The following is a 20567-nucleotide window of genomic DNA, read 5'->3' as shown; positions in this document are numbered from 1 at the left end:
AGGATAAACAAGCTGGGCTGGGGCAGCCCTGGAACTAGTGCGAAGAAAGACATGAAGACAGCAGTCTGAGGAAGCCAGGCGAGCCGGGTGTGGCAGGCTGGCTGGGAAGGCAGCGGGGGGTGAAGAGGCCAACAGTGTGCCTGCTGCCAGGGCAGCTGCTGTAGGGAAGTCAGCCATGGAGGCCAGCTCCCTAGCTGCCCTGGCCTGTGGCTGCCTTCAGGAAGCTTTGGTTTTAAGAGGGCTTTCCTCTAGCTCCAGGGTGGTCTCTGGTGTAGACTTTAGGAGGCTTGGAGACAGTTCCATCCCTTGGACCCCATCCCCACAGCTTGGTCAGTAGGCCTAGGAGTCACATCTGGAGAAACATGTGTTCATTGATGGGGACTTCCTGACCTTGTCTTCAAGGAGCCTAAGAGCAGGAAATAGGGCCCTGCCTAGGACTGGACATGGAACAACAGACTGGTTCCAAATAGGAAAAGGAGTAGGTCGAGGCTGTATATTGTCACCCTGCTTATTTAACTTATATGCAGAGTACATCATGAGAAACGATGGGCTGGAGGAAACACAAGCTGGAATCAAGATTGCCGGGAGAAATATCAATACTCTCAGATATGCAGATGACACCACCCTTATGGCAGAGAGTGAAGAGGAACTAAAAAGCCTCTTGACGAAAGTGAAAGAGAGTGAAAAAGTTGGCTTAAAGCTCAACATTCAGAAAACGAAGATCATGGCATCCGGTCCCATCACTTCATGGGAAATAGATGGGGAAACAGTGGAAACAGTGTCAGACTTTATTTTTTTGGACTCCAAAATCACTGCAGATGGTGACTGCAGCCATGAAATTAAAAGACTCTTACTCCTTGGAAGAAAGGTTATGACCAACCTAGATAGCATATTGAAAAGCAGAGACATTACTTTGCCGGCTAAGGTCCATCTAGTCAAGGCTATGGTTTTTCCAGTAGTCATGTATGGATGTGAGAGTTAGACTGTGAAGAAGGCTGAGCGCCGAAGAATTGATGCTTTTGAACTGTGGTGCTGGAGAAGACTCTGGAGAGTCCCTTGGACTGCAAGGAGATCCAAACAGTCCATTCTGAAGGAGATCAACCCTGGAATTTCTTTGGAAGGAATGATGCTAAAGCTGAAACTCCAGTACTTTGGCCACCTCATGCAGAGTTGACTCATTGGAAAAGACTTTGATGCTGGGAGAGATTGAGGGCAGGAGAAGAAGGGGATGACAGAGGATGAGATTGGCTGGATGGCATCACTGACTTGATGGACGCGAGTCTGAGTGAACTCCGGGAGTTGGTGATACACAGGGAGGCCTGGCGTGCTGCGATTCATGGGGTCGCAAAGAGTCGGACACAACTGAGCAACTGAACTGACTGACTGACTGACTGGGTTGGGAGATTCCATCAGGACACAAAGGCCCTGGTAGGAGCCAGGAGGGGCACCCCAGGATCACAGCTAACACCTGCTGAGAGACAGCGGGGAGGGGTTTACAGCAGGAGAACCGCAGAGGGGACAGTCATTCCAGTTGTTTTCCTAGGACTCCAGTTGAGGCAGCTGGGCTTGAAGGAGGCCTGGCTGTCCTGCCAGCTCCACCCTCAGGGCTCAGGACGTTTAAAGGGCCTATGTTGTAGGTATGTATGCTCGGTAGTGTCTGACCCTTTGTGACCCCATGGACTGCAGCCCTCCAGGTTCCTCTGCCCATGGGATTTCCCAGGCAAGAATATTTGAGTGGTTTGCCATTTCCCCCTCCAGAGGATCTTCCTGACCCAGGGGACTGAACTTGAGTCTCCTGCATGTCCTGCTTTGGCAGGTGGATTCTTAACCCCTGAGCCACCTGGAAAGTCTAGAGGGCCACAGCCCAGCATGTCCGGGGGAGGTATCTCAGTGGCTAGGAAGCCGCACAGTACCACGCATGCTGTGCACACCATCACGCTGCAGTGTCAACCCAGCCTCAGTAGATGGCCTATGGCCATACCGTTGAGGCACATGTGTGGGCTGAGTGACTTGGGGAAGGGTTAGACTGGGGGTCTCTGGAAAGCCTAGTGTTTAAGCCACAAGTCTCTTGAACCTTAGGAAGCATTTGCATCTTTGAGCAGCTGACCACTCTACATGAAGGAGGAAAGAGGAGTGGGTCTGTAGGGGAACAGAGGTCCTTGAGAGGAATGAGTCCAAGCAGATCACAGGCCTGTAATCGGTTTGCTGCTGATGCTGAGAGCTGGGCTTTGCTGGATACCTGCTGACCATATTATACCAGGAACTCCTATCTTGGATGCTACCAAGGGTCTCCCAGCCAAGAGAGAAGGAGTGAGAACTGATGGACTTGAGTGTGGGAAGGCTGGTCATTTCAGGAGAGTGGGCCAGGGCCAGTGAAGCCAGGACTGGCTACTTGCTTCCCTGCAGGGGTCCCACTGCCCACATGTACCTCCTGGGCTCCCAATTCTTCTCCTGAGAGCATCTCACTTGGAAATGCCACCAAATGGTTTTGATGTGAAATGGGCCCTGTCTTTTGGTCCCGCCAAGGTTCAGGGCCCTTGCCTTAAGTGAGATTCCTCTATCTCCGCTCACTCCCCAACACTCTTCTCCTGGGGAAACCTACCTTCCCAAAGGCGCTTCCTCACCCAGGTGCTGTTTCCCTGCCTCCGGGAGCTGCCATCCTGGATTTTAGGTCTGCCATCTGGTGGACATCGCCGTAACTACTGCCACCACCTTCCGAGGCTGAGGCCAGAGGCAGCGGCACAGACCCACAGAGCGCTGGGGGAGGCAGGACTCTAAGTCCCGTGGACACACCCACATCCTGCTTCCTGGGACCGGGAACTCCCAAGAGTTGGGCTTGATTGGCAGCAGAGACTCAGGTGTTGAGCAGGAACCTCCAGGTAAAGTCTCACTGCTCCACCCAGCCCAGTCTTAGGAAACCCAGGGGCCACCAACAAGCCCCATTCTAAACCCTGTTTCTTCCATCCAAAACTGCAGAGGTGCCTGAAGGCTTAGCTCTATTTCCTGGAGCTGAAAATTTCCTCCGAGTGCTCTTGGGTAGGACAGATACGCGTGAATGTGGCCCCTTTCTCAAGGGGATCAATCCCCCTTGATCCCCCTGCCTGGGGCTCCATGTCTAGACCAAACTAGTGAATGGCATGGCTGCCATGCAGACCCAGAGGTCTGAGGATCCACGCTGGAGAAGGAAGGATGGAAGCCGTCATTACAGGATTCCTCCATGAGGCCGGCAATGGTGAATAATTTATGTACAAGGCGGAGAAGACAATAAATCAGCTGCAATGATTAACATGAGCTATTTTATGTGTGAGAAAGATCTATGGCAGGAGGCTGGTGATTAATGCTGCTGTTTGCCCTGGCTTCTGGGCCTTTATATTCAATTATGGTCCTAGAGTATGTGGGGGGTCCTGGGGATGGCATGGGGCAGACAGGGAGTCCAGGGAGGGAACCATAGATTCCTAGGACCAAGGTGAGATGACAACAGGTGGCAGCCTAGCCCTGTGGGCACCCTTACTGATGAGAAGTTTCAGTTAGTGGGATGAAATAGTGGCTATTTCTGCAATGGAAGTCACAGTGCCTCTGGGATCACCTCTAAATACTTCGTCAAGGGGATGCCCTGGGAAGGGGACAGAGACGGAAGGTGGCATCCTTGGGAAAATCAGACTCTTCTGGCATCAAAGGTTGGGTTTCTGAGCCCCCATTTGCCCTCCCCACTCCCACCCCTGTTGCCACCACCACCATGCTAGGAGTCGAGTAACATCCAGCCAGCCAGTCTGGGGCGGGTGGGCAGTGGCGAAGGCTAGAAAAAGTTCCCTGTCAGCAACAGAGCTGGGGAGCCAGGTTCTGGCTCCAGATCCTCCGCAGTGATGGTGGCAGCCAGGCAGGCAGGGGACGAAGGCTCGGGGTGTCCCCCTCCCAGCTGACCCCAGGAAGCCCTAGGACACCCCCTCCTTGGATTCCCACACTGGGGCCTCTCGTCCTCAGCCAGCTCCAGCTGGCCCCCATCAGTACCGGGGGTTCCAAGTACCAGTGGCGGCTTCGGGGTTAAGTGATTTCGCCCTGCCCTGCCCCTCCCAGCCCTGGCTCCTATCAGCCCCTTCCTCCCTTTCCTCCTCCTCCTCTTCAGCGACCTCTGTGCTTGTGGACATCCCTCCCCTCAGAACCCAAGGGCTTGTCAGGAGGCCCAGGGTGGGGGTAGGGGTTCTTCGGGGAGCTGAGCTGATGGCTGGGCACAGAGACCTTCTGGGGGACTAGGGGCTGTGGAGTGAGAACTCCCCTCTCTTCCCCAGCCTGGCTGGGAGCCTGCTGTAAGTCATTCTACCCACAGGCCAAAGCTTCCAAATCTCAGTCCTGGGGCAGGAGGAGTTGCTCAAAGAGAAGGGAAAAGGAACATCATTGCCCTGGTCAAGGTGGACGGGCATCAGGGGAGGCTGGCAGGGGCAGACCAGGGTTTCTGGCTGGAGAGTCTCTGGTTCATCTCCCCCAAGTCCCCACCCTTGCAGAACCTGCAGCTTTCAGGGAAGCAGTTCTGAGTCACAACAGCATGAGCCTCTGTGTGTGAGCCTGCGTGAGTATGAAACCTGTGTGTCTGGTGAGAATCTGGCTCCAAGGTGGCGTGTGTCTGTACATCTGAGCACCTGCTGAGTCCCTGAGCATCTGTGTGATGAACACACACACACATACTTGACGCTGAGCCCTACCTGGGGCCCCACTCACAGCCCTGTTTAGCCAACCCATCGTTCCCCAACAGCAGTCTTCCTTGGCCCCTAATCCCCTGTTTGCCTGGCTCATCCCCCGGACTCCTTGGGACTCCATTAATGAGCCCTGGACGCCCCAGGACAAGCTCCAAATTAATCCCACTGCTGACCCCGACATGGACACCTGTAATTAGGCCAGGAGTGGCTGAGGCAGAGAAGGCCCTGGGGCTCAGTGGGGTGAGGGCAAGGCTGGGCTGGGACAAGGAGCCTAATGCCCAGGAATGCTCTAAAAGCTGTGCTTGGCTCCAGGGCCCGCCGCCTGGCTCACCTCTAATGCCTCACAAAGCCTCCCAGACGGGACTCCAGGGGGATTACCCCATGGAGGGGCCCAAAGTCCAGTAGGACTGCGCAGCAGGCCCACCCTGTCAGCTCTGGGCTGAGAGGCCGTATGGAAGGTGAGGACTGCTCCGTGGTCTCAGAGCCCAGCAGCTGGCCATCAGGTCCTTAGCTGCCCAGAACCCATGCCCATGACAGCAGCTGCCCAGGGAAGAGCCAAGTCCAGGCTGGCTGGCGCCCACCGCCAGGGCCAGCCCCTCCCTCACCCTAACTTGTTTTGTTTGCTCTGTGCAGCGTGTCCGGTAGCTCCATCCGCATTAACCCCTGACCCTGACTGTAACTCTTCCTCCCCTCTGACAACTGTGTTTACCCCATGACTTTCTTGGGAGCAAAGAGAGGACTTGTGCCTTTCCTCTCCTGCCCACCTCTCCTGGGGAAAGCTGTACTCTCCTCCGACTCCCTGACCCAGCAGCTGCCAGCAGAACCCGTTGTCCACAAGTGTGCCTGAGTACAACTTATGTGGCTGCAGCTAAGGCCTGGGAGGCGGCACCTACACCTATTTGGGAGTGAGACCGGATGTACAATCATCTCGATGTGCAATCTGGCAACATCTGTAAAAAACTTTCACTAGAAATCTCATTTGACCCACCAATTCTGCTTCTAGGAATTTGTCTATGTATGTCTGCACTTGTGCTCAGAGGCACTGTAGAAGCTGAAGACTAACGACATTCTCGGTGTCCACCTAGAGGACAAGCTATAACAATGAAGCCATGGTCCTAAGGTGGAACAGTATGCAGCCATTCGAGAGAATAATCTGCATGTTCCCATTGAGAATAATCTTCAAGGTAAACAGATAGCAAGGTGTAGAACAGAATATAGAAGATGCCATCATTGTGGGGGACAGGGAGTAAGGGGAAAACAAAAATAAGCATTCACATACCTTTGAAAATACCTTTTAGGGGGACTTCTCTGGTGGTCAAGCAGCTAAGACTCTGTGCTCCCGGCGCAGGGGGCCTGGGTTCAATCTCTGGCCAGGGAACTAGATCCCACCTGCCACAGTGAAAATCAAAGATCCCACTTGCTACAACTGAGACCTGACCCAACCAAAAAAAAACAAAAATAAATAATTTTAAAAACAGGCAATTGTTTAAAGCAATGATGGTATGTCCCAGTTATAATCATTGAGGGGCCATACAAAAATGAAGCAGACCTACGAGTACTAGCAGGGAAACACCAGAGAGACAAGTGTTAGGGGGAAAAGCACACTGGCAAGACAACACACAAATGTCAATCCATTTATGAAAAAGTAAAAGAAACTGAGAAACAAGACTGTCTCTCCGTGTAAATACATGTTACATAAATGTATCCCCAAAAACCCTGTCCCCCAAGATAAACTCCAGTTGATGACAGGGAGAAAATGAGATGAGGAGGTTCCCTCTGTATATCTCTGTATATATCAACACAACAAGACTTCAAGCATTTCTTATATAATTACAAAATAAGATGAAAGCTTGTAAAAATAAAAACAGCACCACAGTCACTCTTTCAGTTTCCTCCCATATCAGCTTTCAGACCCTTTGTGACCGTGACATTGCAATTCTCATGTTACAAAGGGACAGCTGAGGCTGAGAGAGATTACGCAGCTCCCCCGAGGTCACACAGCAGACACCAGCACAATCAGGCCCCAAAGCTCATAGCTTGTCCATACCATCACTCCCCAGAGGTAATGTTTCGTCCATATTCTGAGCCTCTTCAAGGGTGTGTGCACACTGAGCCTGGGTTAATAACATCCCCTGGACTCTTGCCTTCTCCACATGGTGAACCCTCTTTCCCTCCTGTCTACCTCACTCCCTCCAGCCCCCTGAGGACCCACTGATGAGCCCAGCTGGGCATGGGTTCCAGAAGTGGGTGCAGCTCCCTGCCTTTGCATGGCTGCCAGCTTCCCTATCACCTGCTCCTGTCCTGGCTCCTTCTACCAGGGAGAGCTCAGTACTCTTTCCCCGCCAACAACACCCTCCATAGAGCACCCCCGTAATTACACTTAATGGCAAAGACCATAAGAGCTTTATTAACTTTATTACGGACCCAATTAGCAGCTAATGCCCCATGACTACTGTCCCCCCCAATAATCCCATTAAACATAATGAAGCAACCATCCCCCCCACCCCTCAGGGGTGGGGGCCGAGGGGACGGGGAAATCCATCTTCCTGGGCCTGATTCTGCCCCCTCAGGCCCATTGGACACCAGCTCAGGACCAGAGTTTCCCAGGGACCAGGGCTGGGTGTGGGAAGACAGAGATTAATCAGCAAGTATTTTGATGCCAGCCATTGGGTCTACACACACGCATGCACACATACACACCCAGCCTGGCTGATGTCCAAACAACTCCTTTCTCAAAGCAGGGATGTGGAAACACACACAGCCCTCAAACACAGCCCTGTCCAGGACACAGACAGTCTTTCAGCCTGTCCAAGAGGCCCTCAGAGCGGGATGTCCAAGTCGAGGGCCTCTGCCCAAGCTTGTCCAGAGTGAGGGATGGGAGAGCCAGGAATCAGGGAAGACAACATCTCCCCAACGAAGCCACACCTTCGCCACGCCCCAGGCCCTTCCCCTCCTTTGGCTGATGGTTTCAAATGTTTATTCAGCACCTACAATGTGCCAGACACAGTCTGGGGCCCTCTCTGCCATCTCTCTTAAGCATCACCCCAAACCAAGGAAGTAGGCATTATTTCTCCCATTTTACAGATGAGGAAGTGGAGGCCCAGAAAGACAGCCAGTTTTTTGAAACAGATCTTCTACATGATTTGCCTTAAAAGATCTCTCCTCTCCTTGCCCAGCACCCCACCTTTCCCCAGCCTAAGGCAGAAGGAGCAGAGATCATGGAGATAATTCTCTGTTACCTTCGGATGGAAAACTATGGCACAGAGAATGTTCGAAGGACCATTGTGGTAATCACAGCAAGACAGCCCTTGGGGATCTGATCCCGCAGTCACCTCGATAGGGTGAGAGAATTAGAAATCAGAGAGCATCCCCATTCTGACACAAAAGGCCCCTGAATTGGATTTCCCTGGTGGCCCAGTGGTTGAGAATCTGCCTGGCAAGGCAGGGGACATGAGTTTGACTCCTTGGCCCAGGAATATTCCTCATGCCTCAGGAAAACTAAGTCTGTGTGCATCAACAACTGAGCCTGTGGTCTAGAGCCCCTGAGCTGCAACTGCTGAAGCCTGTACCCTCTAGAGCCCGTGCTCTGCAGCGAGAGAAGCCACCACAATGAAGAGCCCTTGCACCGCAGTGAGAGAGCAGTCCCTGCTGGCCCCAACCAGAGAAAGCCCGTGCACAACAAGGAAGACCCAGTGCAGTTATAAATAAATTCATTAAATAAAAAAAAAGAGGCCCCTGAATTACTAGATCCCAGCTGCAGATCCAGGATCTGGCGTGAATGCAAAGACTGGTGGGGGTGGGGAGTAAAGAGTACATGAAAACAGCCACAGCAGGTAAGTCCTCAGCCACCCCAGTGATCAAAACCTTAAGACTTGGGGATTCTGGTCCTGAGGGTCTATGCCAGGGCTCTCCATCCACCCCCACCCCAAGCACAAGAATGGCCTCAAGATGGGGTTGTGGGGGGCACAGAAGGTCCTGTGGCCTTAGGTCCCTCCACTGGCCTTGGCCCCGGAAAACGGGTAGGGAGTAAACACCGCAAGACTGACAGGGTGGAATCAATGGCTGCCCTGAGCAAGGGGGCGGGGGCTCAGGAAGGGAGACCCTTGAACCTTTGCTTGGAAACAGGCTCCCTGTTCCCTTCCCCCCTCCCCCTGGATGGCCCAGCCTGGAAGCAGCCACTTGAAATGGGTCCCAGGGAGCCTGGGAGAGGGGCTGGCCTGGCTCCAGCCTCCAACTCCCAACGCCTCAGCCAGGCCCCATTTCCCCAGCCCCCCTCAGGTCCAGCCCCAAATGGGGTCAGGAGGTGAGAGGGAGAGCTTTCTCTCTCTCTCTCAACCAAGTCAGGATCTACAACCCCCAACCACCACCACACGCTCAGCATGGCACCCCTCCAACTGGTTCATCCCTGGGGAGGGCGGGTGATGCGGGCAAGTAAGCCCTCTCCTCTCCCAAGAGACTCTGGGAACTGGGGAGGGGGGCAAATCCTCCTCCCTGGGGTTATTGCAAGGCAGAACCCTGGGTGGGGCCCCTATTCTTCCCTTGGCCCAGGATGAGTGTTCTTTGACACCAAGCCCCCATCCCCACCCTCTGAACAAACAGCACCACCCTCCCCGCCTTCCTTGTACCCAGAGGGGTCTGCTTCCCAGGGAGCCTCAGCTGGAAACATCCAGAACAAGCTGATAGGGGCTCTAGGGAACCTTGGTGGAGGCCATGTGAAGTCTGGGGGCCTTGGGGGAACGTCAGCTTGTGCTGAGGCTCTGGGTAGGGTGCAGGAAATGGCTTTATAGTTTCCTGGCTGTGTGAACTTCAGCAAGTCTCCCAACCTCTCTGAACCTCAATTTTTCATCTGTAAGTGGAGCTGAAAATAGAACCTACTTCACAGTGCTTTCTTAATAAGCATTAAAGTTGTAACATATAAAATGCTTATACTTCAAATCCAATGAATGAGAGCTGTGTTACTGTCAGGGATGAGGTGGTACCTAGAGTGGTAACAATAATAATAACCAGTGCTGTTAGAGCATTACAGGGACCAGCTCCGCTCCCCCCCGCCCCCCCAAACCCCTGCCCCCTGCCCCACCCCACCCCGCCTACTCCGACACTGCGCCTGATCCTTACTGAGAAAGGAGGAGTGAGCTTGTGTCTCCTCACCTCGGCCCTCCAAGGTCTCTACTTCCTAGAGCCCACCCTGGCATGACAACTTCAGAGGGCTGACTTCGTCCTGGCTCACTTCCAGTAAGCCCTAAAGGCGCCCCCCCATCACATCTTCTTATGCATGCTCACGTGCTCTCTCACACACACACACACACACACACAATGTTCCTTCCTTTCCCTGAAGCAAGGAGGAAGAAAGAGATATAAAGGTTTGAAGGGTGAAAATTAGCTGAGGGAGGTGTCAACGTCAAGGTAGCACCCCCACCCCTACCCCTTCTCTGCCCAAGGGAGGGTGTTTCCACAAGTCTCTGCAGGGAGACCCCCAACCCCACCCCCAGGTGTGGACTGACACTGTCAGGCGAGGAGGAGAGTGAGCAGGAGAGGAGGTAGCTTGCCAGGAAGAGCAGCTACCCAGCCCAGGGGCTTGAGCCAGAGCTGGGGCCCCCACACAACCCCCACCAGGACTCAGATTTGTGGCCAGGGCCAGAAGAGGCCAGAGGACAACTCAGGATGACCTTCCGGATCACAGCTTCCTTGAGCAGAGCCAGAAGCGCCAGGGGATGAGCCAGCTGGTTGGGGAGCGACTCTTTTCCAGGAGGCAGGAGGAGTCTAGGACGATGATCTCCATGACAGCCCCACCGCTGGCCTGTCTGAAGATCTCATTGCAGTCCCTGCCTCTATTTCCCCACCTCTTAAAGAGGGCCAAGAGCTGTTACTTGCTCTGCTTTCTAGGAGTGGTCAAACCGAGCGAGGGGTGGGAAGTCTGGGAGAGAAGGGCCCAGCAGTCCTCTCAACCTGTCTCTGTCATCGTTAACAGTCACAATTATTATTATTTGGAGAGATGGGCCAGAGGTGGTCAGGGATGTGGTTGGGTGAATGAAATGAAAAAGTCCTCGGTATGTGCCGTCTAGCCAGGTTAATACTCCTGCCTGTCGGCCTGACAGCTCCAAGATTGATTACTCAGACCTCTCGCTCTTTATAACTCGATCAGTCGAATTAATCTCTGGCTGTCGGCCCATCTGATGCCTGAATCACAAATTTAATTTGGAGGTGTACAGCTCCTCCCCCATCCCATCTCCTCCTTCCTTCCAGCCTCCCCTTCTCCTCTTTCTTCCACTTCTCCACCGTTTCCTGTTCTCCTGCCTCTGCTTCTCTCTCCACCTCTCAGGCCCCTCCCGGGGGCAGTGGTGGAGGAGGGAGATGGGAGTGGGTGGCCCTGAGTCAGCAGCCCCTCTACCCAGGCCAGGGGAGGGGTCATGTTCACCCACCCACTGGGCAATGCGCCCACCCCACCATGCTCCACCCCAAATGGAGAAAGAGGCTTAGCTGACACTAAGTAAGACATATTAATGTACTAAAGACTTAATGAAGTTGGGGGGGGGGGGTGAGGGGTGGAAAGTGCTTGCTTTATTAGTTTATGGCCGATTAATGGGGACGCCATTACTGTGATGGAGATGGATTGCTGCTGTCAGCAGCCTGGGCTGAGGGCCGGCCGCTCTACCCTCGGTGGTGGGTGCCCGGAACAGTCAGAGAGAACTTCATTAGAGGAGCCTATGGGGTCCCACCTAGGGAGGCCTGAGGTGAGCCTGGAGGGGTGAGGGCAGGGGCTCAACTCTAGGCTTTGGGAGAGAATTCCAAGGGCTGGGGAGCTGGCAGCTCTTATCAGCTGGGAACTCCAAAGGCAACAGGGCAGGGAGGTGGCCTGACTCCAGATCTGCACACATCAGGGCTCCTTAATGTCACCTGGAGGAAAGGGAGGGAGGAAGCTAAGAGAACAGAAAACCAGGATCCGCTTGATCTGCCCACGATGAAGGGAGGGAAGAGCAAGGAAAGTGAGCGCTATTCCTTCCATCGTCCCTCAGAGTGGGACATGTCCAAAGACCCCTGGTTTGCCAGCCCCAAGGACTGGCCCACCACCCCTGGGCTGCATGCTTCTCTAACTCTAGAATCCTCGGTGCTGGAGCCAGATACCACCCCGCACTCTGAAGACAGAGTGGAGGAGAAAGCCACACTGCCTCAACTACCTGGCAGTTGCTGACCTCCCAGGCAGCCAGTGGGGAGCAGTGGGAGTAGTGGGGGGAGGACTCCGGGGAGAGCAGTGGGGGCTGGGAGGCCAACACTATCCAGCGTCCTGGTTTCCCAGGTGGCTTCCTACTCTCAGCAACTTCTTACCTCCATGCCCCAGCCCCCGCCTTGCTTTCTCTGAAGAGGGAGAAGGCTGGACGTGGCACAGCTCTGCTCCAAGGGCCCCCTTTCTATTGAAGGATCTCTTCATGTTGAAGTATATGACTCTTCAACATGGCCATTTTGACACAGGAACATTAAACTTTCACTAATTATTATCAAACAGTGTTCAAAACAGCCACTCCGCAGCCCCTCCCTAAGCCCCACTCTGTCCTGAGCCTCTACCAGCCCGACCCTATCCATGAGAAGAACCAGGGATGAAAAGAGACTCCAGGATGGGCTCAGAACCCAAATATTCTGTTGACCAAAATACATGGTACTAAAAAAGATTTTGACGCTTGCATGCCCGCTCAGTCACTCAGTCATGTCTGACTCCTCATGACCCCATGGATTGAAGCCTGCCAGGCTCCTCTGTCCATGGGATTTTCCAGGCAAGGACACTGGAGTGGGGTGCGTTTCCTCTTTCAGGGGATCTTCCCGACCCAGTGATAGAATTCAAATCTCCTGTGGGTCCTACACTGGCAGGCAGGGTTTTTACCCCTGAGCCACCTTGGGAACTCCATATTTTGACGCAAGTTAGGCTGAACAGTTATGGCAAAGTGAGCTCCAAATGCCCTGGCTGGTCTCTTGGCACTGCTCTTTACTGTGTTTGTGATTCCATGTGGGCAAGTGTGCCTAGCTCCATGGGCTACCCCATGTCTAACCGCCTGCCCTGGGTCTGAGCATGCCATGGGCCTGAGTATTCTGCAAGGGCTCGCTTCTGTGAGTGTCAGGCATCTGTCCGCCTTGGAGCGTGGACACTCCCTCCTTGGGACACTGAGCTTGCCACTCACGTCTGCTTAGGCCGAGGGCCAACCATTGGTTCAGGGGTCACCACCCAGGCTCACTCCCCAAGGTAGAAGCTACCTGCTCAGCCTAACTGGGAAATAAATACCCTGTTTCTGAGAGTAATTTAATTATTGGCTCCCATGGACTAGTGGGTAATTAAATTCCGTAGATCCCAAAGTAATTAATTGCTATGCAAATAGTAATGCCCTCTGCTTTGGAGAAGAGGATCTCGGCCTGGGTTTGCCCTGCAATTAGAAGCTAATAATTACCCTGTCAGTTCCTTGCTTCTGCCGGGTAATTACCTGCTGAAACCCCACCGGTCACTGAGAAGGTTCCCATCACCTGCTGCTGTGACTCTGGCTCTGGTGGCCCAAACAGCCAGGGAAGGACATCCCTAGAGTGCTTGTTGATCTTGACATCTTTCCACTCTGTACCACATCCACAAATCCCAGGACCTTAAAGAGCTGCCCTTCCTTCTGACCAAGAACAACTAAGGACAGAACCTCTTTAGCTTCCCTCTGCTTAGGAAGAGGAGCCCAGCTCCTCGATGTATAAATTCTTGTTAGGTGGGTTTGACTAACCTATACTGAGATTCCTAGATGTTGGGGACTTTCCCAAAGAGTATCTAAAAGATAATCTTCATAAAAATCATTTTCACCATGTGATGGATTTTTGATGTGTCAACTAGGCTATGAGAATGGAAGAGAAGGCTGCTGTTATTTGGTAGCAAACACACACCTTCCCCCAGTTATTCAACCAAAGAGTAATCTAGGTCCTGCTGAAAAGGGGTTGTGAAGATGTAATTAAAGTCCCTAAGCAGTTGCCTTTAAACTAGAGAGATCCTTTGTGGGCTTGACCTAATCAGGTGAGTCCTTAGAAGGGACTGACTATTCTTAATGGAGGAGACTGCAAACAGCAGCTGGGCTGACACCTGCTCGCTGTACAATCACTATATCTTCCCTTCCCTACTGTCTGGGGACAACAGATTTATCAGTGCTCAGGGTGGAGGGGTGGTGGTGTCCAGCTTGTTCCTGATCTTTCCTTCCTGATAGTCTGACCTACAGATTTTGGGCTTGCCCCTCTCAGGCCCACCTCCTTAGGCAAGAGTCAGAGCCATAAAGAACCCAGAATGTCAACCCCCATAATCACACCAGACAATCCATCCTCAACCTGAGTGATACACCCCTTTTCAGAGGTTGGGAAACTGGAATCAGACACAAAACAGTGGCTGACCAAAGATGTGATAGCTGTTAAATGGGAAAACAAGGTTTGAACCTGGACCCCCATGGACCTGGCCTGAGGTCCTAAGTCTCAATTAGCTTATACCTGTGCGTAAGTGAGACAGTATTCATGTATCCCCCACTTCATAACTCACAGGTATCACTGTGGTTAAGCTGAGTTTTCACGTCTTATTTGAATCTTATTCTCTACCTCAGCTCCAGGCCCTTTGTCCCAGATTCTTGACGCTGTCTGATTCCTACCTAAGCCCACGAGTCTGAGAGTGGTAGCACCTATGTGTCTTTGAGGCTCTGGTTGTTCTTTTTGAGATACATCTAGACTCCACTGCCTCTGAGCCCTCCTCCTCCAGGTCGGAAATCTTTCAACTGAATCCCTGGAGGATAGCGTCCTGGTGGTCCCAGAGCTGAGAGTTCACCTCCAAAGTCTGGATGCTGGATGGAGTATGAGTAAAGGGAGGATGACTTCTGGAGACTGGACTGAAGGGCGGTGAGCCAAGAACGGGTCCCAGGAGCCTGGGAAATAAGAGGTGAAGGGAGCAGAAGGGACCAACAAGGGTGAGAATCCTTACCCTCTCCACACTTGGGTACCTCCCTCTTCCCTTCAGGTCTCAGCTTCAGTGTACTTCCTCAAAGAAGCTCTTCCTTGTCCCTAGAGGAGGGCTGGCCTCATGCCCCACGATCTCCCTCTCCTATACTTCTGCTCTGGGCCAGGTGAGCAGGGAGGCAGAGGGCCCGGGAAGAGGAGATAGACTTTGCAGAGGAGCAGCTCTCCTCAGCCCACAGGACCGTATCTAGGACTAAAGGTGGTAGGAAGCACTAGAGGCTTTGAGACCAAAGTCTAGCCCTGTAAATGCCTTGCCCTTGGGTCAGAAACACCCTGGGATGAGTGTGAACCACCTAAGACAGACCTCCTCCACCACCACCAGGGAGGATGAGAGGGAAAATGGTAGGCAGAGGATGGCATCAGGAAAGCCAGAGGTGGTAAACAAACATGCTTCCCAAACTTCACATGAGGATGTGGGCAGGAACTACAGGGAAATGCTCAAGATTCTCAATGCAGGCAGTGAAGATCCCTTAATATCAGTGAGGGTCCTGTCTATTTGGGAGAAGTCAACCTTGGAGAAAGCCCTTACCTCTTCTCCCTTGTTTCACTCTGCCCAGCCCCCCATGACAGAAGGAAAGTAACAGTGTCCCTTGGTCTGGAGTCTGTACCCTGCCTTGTATTCCCAACTTCTGTTTCTCATTTGTTGTGGGAACTGTTAGAAGTCGTGTTCCTACCTGTGCCTTCATGAGGTGGCAATTTCTTGCCTCTTGCTAGAGATTTTAGGACAAAAATGCATGATCACTTACAAATTAGCACTCTTCAGAGAGCTCAGAAAGCAGTCCACAGGGGTGGGAGCCATGTCCCTCCCATCAGACTGGAGGTTCCCTAGACACAGGGGACCAGAGTCTGGCCCCAAGGTTAATAAACAGTGATTCTTAACAACAACAAAAAAAAAAACTATGACATAGTCTGGTAAGGACCAGGCGTCTCAGAACACAGTCAGGGGTTGACAAGCACCCTCCACACAGCCTGGCCTCCTGTCTTGGCTGGTTCGGTTACTGCTCCACTGACAGCTTTTTAGAATCCTTTCACAGTTTTGGCCCCACTATAATCTCTGGGTGATGAATATTTCCCCTAATGAACTGATGGGAATTGGATTAGGTTGGAATGCCCGTGTGCTTAGACTCTAACTGATTAAACCCCCATCTGTGCAAGGCCTGATTATGAACAGCTCGTTACATAAAATTTTTGAGAGGGGGGTTGGGAATGATGTTGGTGTTTGAGTTCTGCAAAGGAGCAGGAAAAAAAAGTGTTTGTCTAGAGCTTTGGCAAGGTCTAGTTGCTTTTAATCTGATCAAGCAAGCACTCCCTTCCCCCAGAGCACACTTACTTTCCCCCACTTATGCCATGGGTTCAGGTGCCTGCACCCTTACCCATGAACCCTGCCCAGGATTCTCTGAGCCCACATCTATCTGGCCCCTGCAAGGAGCACTGGCTGCACAGGCAGTTGCTTTGGGTAAAGGCAGGAGAGGGAGAAGGGGTTAGAGGGGGAGAAGTCAGACCTATGGATTCAGTTCTCACCACCACATGAGGCTCAAGCTGTTTGTCCTTACACCAGAATTATCCAGTTGCCTTCAAAAGAAAGTGTAGGGAGTTTGGAGCCCCATCCAGGACAGAGACTCTGGGCAATTCCTGGGTCCTTTATTGGTCAGGACCAAGGATAGCACCCCAGTCATTTCAAGGATCTCCAAAGTTCCAGGTCCCTCCACTCACTTCTCTTTCTTCCCTGCCAATCATGTTTCTCCATTCTTTACCATTCTCTTTCCTTCTCCTTCTCCTCCCCTTTCTCTTATTTGTCCTTCTCTTCCTCCTCCTCCTCCTCCTCCTCCTCCTCTTCTCACTCCTTCTCCTTATTAAGCCCAGGGACAGAGCCTGGCTTGTGGTTCTCCACCACCAGGTCTGTGCCCTAGAAATCCCTCAAGAAGAGTTATTTAAGTACCTCAAAGAAGACCACCCTACCTAACCTCTATTAAAGACCTTACCCCCATGACTGACTCTCAGCCACACCATCCAAGAAGACATACACACACGCTGAAGTCTGGTGTCTAGCAGGAAGGAACAGCAGAGATTGTGTTTGAAAGAATGGCCAACTCTCCCTCTCCCCAGTGCAGTCAGGGATCAGCCCACCTGATTTAAGTACTCCAGCATGACTAAGGCTCTAACTCCACAGCTTTCCCCTCTCTTCTCCTTCCACCCTTTCCCTCCCCCTCCCTTACTCTCTGCTCCGCTCCTCTGTCTCTACTAAAAGTGGCAGCAGCTGCCAGAGAAGGCATACCCTTCAATGAACATCAGCAATTGTCGTGACTGAGTGTCTCAGCCTTCTTTCTTGGTTAATCTAACTTGGGAAGAGTTGAGGTGTGCTCTGGCTCCGCTGCCCATGAAAGGCAGAGAATAAATAACAAGCCAGAGGCATAAACAGATGTGCAGATATATGCAGCTGGTGCTTTCCTGCCAAATTACTGCGGACGGAATGCTGGCAGGGGGCCAGGATGCCTCCCCCTCTGCTTGGAGTTTGGCCACCAGGACCCATCCAAGCTCGCCATCCATTTGGCAACATCTGAGTGAGGGGAGGGATGCCAGGAAAGGGAGTGGGGAGGCTGCAGGTGCCCTGAAGTTTGGTTAAGCACTCCAGAGGTTTATCCCAAAGGCTCAGGTGAGAGGGAGTTAACATGGTGGGGGAGGAATAGGGAGTTCCAACCGGGTGTGCCCTGAAGGTTCCTGAGAGTCCTCTCCCCAGGGTGGGGTTTAAAGTAGCTTTAAAGTGTATTAACAACACTACATATACACATCACCACTCTCACTCAAGGACTGCAAGTTCCCATGATCTCTGATCACATATGACACTGCTCAGAGGTGGCATGGAGTGCAGCAAGCAGGTGGCAGCTGGATGAGAGCCAAACATGAAAAGACGTCCCTGAAGACTCCAGGCCTGGAACAAGAGACGGAGGAGAAACTGGCTGGAGTTTTTGAGGCACAAGGGAACAAAGCAGGTGAGCAGGGAGAGACAGAATGCCCAAGAGGGCTTCCCTCTTTGGACAACCCCAGATCTGAATTCAGAGAGACACCAAGTCACCTTCTAGACTTCATCCCAACCACAAGGAGTCTTTCTCTTCATCATTTTGTGGGGGTATGGAACAGTTTTTCCAGTGCCTGACTCCTGCTCCTCCTCCAGCTAAGGTGATACAGATTCCTGACCTATGGAGATGGGAGATACCTGTTCTGGTGGACTATAGCGCGATGATGGATCTTGAGTGGACTCAGTCTTGTAGGCAATGGGAAGCAAGAGCGTTCTGTGATACAAGAAGTGGCCTAAAAAGACATGATGGTCAATGGAGTGAAAGGATGGGTTGAAGGGAGGAGAGATGAAGAGTGGGGAAGCTAGTTAGGAAGCTGTTTTTACTCAAGCCTGATGATGGGGTCCACAGCCATGCAACAGAAAGAAGAATGAGGGGAGAGTTGGTGGGAGTTGGTGATGGATTGAATAGGAATCAGAGATAAAGAGGAATGAAAGTGAAAGTCGCTTAGTTGTGTCCAACTCTTTGAGACCCCATGGACCATAGAGTCCATGGACTTCTCCAGGCCAGAATACTAGAGTGGGTAGCCTTTCCCTTCTCCAGGGGATCTTCCCAACCCGGGGATTGAACCCAGGTCTCCCACATTACAGGCAGATTCTTTACCAGCTGAGCTACATGGGAAGCCCAAAGAGGAATAGAGTGGTGATTTAATTTATTGCCCAGTCCAGAACAGTTTTGAGTACAAGGAGATACTATCAATCATTTTACCTGGGCAGTACACATATGGTGGACAACTCTGGGCAAATCTGGACACACAGACACCTTGGTGAAGATGATCCAAGGTGTGGGGCTTGGGCAATAGCCTGTGTAGGGTGATGCTGACCAAAGCAAGGAGGCGGGGAGGCAGGGAGCAGGATGGAAGAGGAAGGGATCAGGAGCTTGGGACTGGGCTTTCTGCATTTGAAGTGCTGGGAGACATTCACCTGTAAATACTCAGCAGGCCTGTCTGTCAAGCATCTGTGGACTCTTGCTTGGAAATGTGGGTTTCAAGCTTCAAAGAGAAAGTCAGGGTTAGATATACACACACTACATATCTCTTGACCCAACAGTGCCACTTTAAGAAATCTGAATCACAGGTATGCTCATTCTTGTGCAAAATGACATAGGTTTATGGAGGTTTACTGTGGCATTGTTTGTAAGAAAAAAACTTCAAAACAGCATATAAGCCAAGCACTAAGGAATTGGTTAAATCTATTATGGAGTACTATGTGAAATATACCTATATGGATCAAGATATATCCTTATGTGCTGACCTGGCTAATATGTCTGACATTTTTTAAGTGAAATGAGCAAATAGTAAAATAGTTGTATGACATAAATCAATGCAATAATTGTTTTAAAATCTAATTTGTGTGTGTTTGTGTGTAGTGAATATGTAAAAGACCTAGAAGAATACATACCATATTGTTAACCCCAGTAACTTACGGAGAAGAGAGTAGAATTAGTGGCAAGGAGGGAAGACGGGCTTTTGCTTCTTGTCTACACATTTCTGGATTGTTTGAAATTTTCATAAGCATATATTCATGTACTATATTTTAAAAGTAAAGAACAAGAAAAAGAATTCTTGAAAAACAGACTAGGGAGTTATGAAGGGGATGAGTGGGGGAAGTGAGGGTTGGGGCTGGAATTTGAGACCTATTCCCACAGAAGGGGAGCTGGGAGAAAGGAGGCAGGGCTAGAGAAGAAAGCCTGGAATATTCCCCAAATGACTGGAACTCATTTCTGACCTCCAAGGCTGAGATAGACTCTCCACTCCACAAATAAGGCTGCTTGAACCATTCTCTCCAAACTCCAAGCCTCTCCGTCACCAGGGCTGAGCCTATGCAAGAGCCTAGATTTGTTCCAGGGCCCCTAACGGGTCCCCAGAGAAGGCAATGGCACCCCACTCCGGTGTACTTGCCTGGAGAATCCCAGGGACGGGGGAGCCTGGTGGGCTGCCGTCTATGGGGTCACAGAGTCGGACACGACTGAAGTGACTTAGCAGCAGCAGCAGCAATGGGTCCCAGGTGACCCACTGCTGCTCCAGACTCCATGCTGTTAGAGAAAAGTCCATTTCTTTCTTAAATGCCACACTTGCCTAGGAGATCAGCTCCATCCTAGGCACCACATTGCTCTGGGTAACACAGAGCCATCTTAGGTGACCCCAACGCAGGCGGTCTTGGCTTCTTCCTGCTTCTCTCCTCTCCCCTGGTGCTGTCAAAATGCACAGCGTTTCGTCAGGTGAAGAAAATAATAGCCAGAAATGAATTCTTTCTTTTGAAGCAGGGCTGTGTGTTTGGGGGCAGGGAGGAGAATCAAGGGGACAGACAGCAGCGTGACTCACTGGGGTTCCTCCCCTGGGGAGATGGAGCCTGGCAGACCAGGGTGTGGGATGCTTCGAGGTGATTTCCTGACAGGGCTGTCAGCTTCTCACTCCACACTCTCAGCGTGAGTCCCCTGCAGCTGAGCCGAGGCTTCTGCTTCTTTATCTCTCCTCATCTCTCCAGGGCTCTCTTCCCTCTCCCAGCAATCCCTCTCCCCACTTGCAAGTCCTTTCCGGAGCTAGCTTTCTGCCTCCAGTGCTTCACTCTCCACTCTCTGCAGAGGCATGTCCGTTTTCCTTTCAACAGAAATGTATAGAGTCAGCTTTTCTGGTGGGGTGCCCTGGCCCTGGGCTCCTGCCCAACGACAGCACATTTCATAGATGATTGGAAGTCCAGGGATGCACAGTACAAGGGGCAAGGAGGCTGTGTGTGTGAGAGAGAGAGAGAAAGAGAGAGAAATGCACTCTGGGGCTGTGTCTGCGCTGCTCCAGGGT

The 20567-nt window shown here is 52.0% G+C and overlaps 1 protein-coding gene across 5 annotated transcripts in view; it reads right to left on the bottom strand.

Annotated features, from left to right (window-relative positions):
- KAZALD1 (Kazal type serine peptidase inhibitor domain 1) overlaps positions 1-20567 on the bottom strand; it is a 40501-nt gene that overhangs the window by 6602 nt on the left and 13332 nt on the right. Inside the window, exon 6 of one of the 5 annotated variants that reach the window (XR_011252171.1) lies at positions 5971-6124. The exons of 1 other annotated variant lie outside the window; for it this stretch is intronic. The gene's annotated coding sequence lies outside the window, so the exon portion shown is untranslated. Of the gene's footprint in view, positions 1-5970; positions 6125-11182; positions 11586-20020; positions 20370-20567 lie in introns of those variants that run through there. 3 more of the 5 variants (XR_011252172.1, XM_069567692.1, XM_069567689.1) reach the window with 3 other exon arrangements.

The sequence above is a fragment of the Ovis canadensis genome, chromosome 22, assembly GCF_042477335.2.
Source record: "Ovis canadensis isolate MfBH-ARS-UI-01 breed Bighorn chromosome 22, ARS-UI_OviCan_v2, whole genome shotgun sequence".
Taxonomy (NCBI): domain Eukaryota; kingdom Metazoa; phylum Chordata; class Mammalia; order Artiodactyla; family Bovidae; genus Ovis; species Ovis canadensis.
The sequence above is the reverse complement of the archived record's forward strand: the minus strand, read 5'-3'. Positions and strand labels throughout refer to the sequence as shown.